The following is a 2,287-nucleotide window of genomic DNA, read 5'->3' on the forward strand; positions in this document are numbered from 1 at the left end:
AAAAAAATACATTTTGAGACCTCTAGTTTTCGATTTTTTAAAAAGTCAATTTTTGAGCTAGAATGCTCATCTTCGAACTCGACCTGTCTTTTTATGATACAAAACGACCCTGAAATTCCCAGATCGATATCTCAATTCTTTCTCGAGTTATCGTGCGGACAGACGGACAGACAGACAAACAAACAGAGTGAAACTTTTCGGGTCAGTGGAGTAAAATTCGCTAAACGCTCAGCCAATGAGTACTATCTTTCAGAGATTGTGCATTGATTGAATTTTCAACTGCTTATAATATTTATAATTAGATAGAGCACTCAAGTAGTCCTTAAGGTTATCTTAATTAACAGCAATTTTCTTAAAAATTAAGTAGTATCACATTGAAATGACTTGGTTTATAAGTTTATTCAATGTAATTAATGTCCTCTTGACCAGTGATTATTGTTGCAGTCTTGTCCTTTTCATCTTTTATGGCATAGATCTTATTCTCAAAGAACCACACAAATTTGTATCCTTTTGGCAGAAGTTTTTGTTGTGCTGCCAAAAGTAGATGTTTCCACTCTTGAGTGAGGCGTGAGTGTTCAGGTATACGCAGTGCGACAACGACACATGTTTGTTGGTGGGCCGTTTCTCCGGCATGCGTGGGAGCAGGGCGTGATAACTTTCAAAAATGTTATTTCACTTTTTCGGCATCATCTTTTGAACGGGAAGACACATGAGCGTGAACGAGTGATTATTAGAAAGATGAACGTTCACTGAATTTTCGTTACCCTATCATCGGAAGTCCTCAGACTACTCCTTGTACCCTAAAAATAATTTTCGTTCCAAAATGATTTAACGTTAAATGGTTTTGGAACGAAAATTATTTTAGGGCACATCCGATGATAAGGTAACGAAAATTCAGTGAACGTTTATCTTTCTAATAATCACTCGTTCACGCTCATGTGTCTTCCCGTTCAAAAGATAATGCCGAAAAAGTGAAACAACGTTTTTTAAAGTTATCACGCCCTGCGTGGGAGTTCAGGCAACTTCTTGGCAGTTTTGGACACAGAAAGCGACGTACTTTTACCCCCTCAACTTAGTTTCCCCCCACTTGCTTTCATTTTTTTAACCCTTTACGTCACAGGTTTTGTCCAGCTGACAAAAAAACTTTTCATATCGATTTTCTGGTTGGTTTTGACTTACTGATCATTTTGATTTCTGTCCCGACGCTGTAACGTTAACCGTTTGGATTTTAGCCCTGTGTATCCAAAATGATACACTGTGACGTTAGGGTCATAATTGACAAACACACAAACTTTACACTACAGCATTAATATGAGCAACAAACATTTTCAAACGACACATCTTAGCTGTATGGAACACCTATAGGACGATCATAACTCGATTTGTTCGAAATGGTTCGGAAATGTGGAATTTAGTAGTTTGGTTTTTAGAATATTTTTGGTTTCCACCGTTTTCCCACGATCCAAAATGTCGCATTCCGGGGCAAAGTGGTTTTTCATGAAGAGTAAAGCTTGCTGAATCTAGTGGCACTCGATGCCCCAACCTCACATAAAAACTGGCCCGGCAAATAAGAGTGATCAAAAATGATACACTGTGACGTTAGCGGGTATGTTGTGACGCGCGACCCGCGGCGTAAAACCGATGAGCACTCTTTATATTTTACAAGTGTACATGTCTTGCTACTGATCCCGCAACCCGTGCGGTGCCAACCATGTTTTTGGAACCGCGCTGTGACCAAATTTCGCATGTATCAAAAATGGCCCAGGGTAAAAAAAGACATGATTGTCATGGTCAAATTGAGATTTTGACCATGGAAAACCAAGATTTTAATCATGGACATTGCCTAGACCATGGTGATCACCTATGCCCATCTCCCCAGCCATGATACTCTGCACTCGGTTGACCATGGACGGACAACGACTCAACCATGCGCAAGTGGGATGTCCACACCATGGTCTACCTTGGCGTGTTCTTTAGATAGTGTCGTTCAGACATTATTACAGTGCGCCATCTCTCGGGAGCTCGCGACACTAGCGACCAAAACGTCATTGTAAACACGGACACCGGCGCCGGTCATCAACTTTGTGGTTACGTATGCAGCTGCGTCGGTGCTTCTAAGTGTGTTGAAGTTTTCGTTTTAATTTAAAGTTTTGATTTTACCTACGAACGCCAGGTTTTCGTCAGAATGCCAATAGAACGCCATGGATTGTTTTAGAATGTAAGTGACTGTCGTTTTTAACGTTCCTCCTCTTTCCGGCAAAACGACGCCTAACTAACCTAAAAACAG

Source organism: Frankliniella occidentalis, unplaced genomic scaffold (assembly GCF_000697945.3).
Source record: "Frankliniella occidentalis isolate FOCC.00 unplaced genomic scaffold, Focc_3.1 Scaffold426, whole genome shotgun sequence".
Classification (NCBI taxonomy): domain Eukaryota; kingdom Metazoa; phylum Arthropoda; class Insecta; order Thysanoptera; family Thripidae; genus Frankliniella; species Frankliniella occidentalis.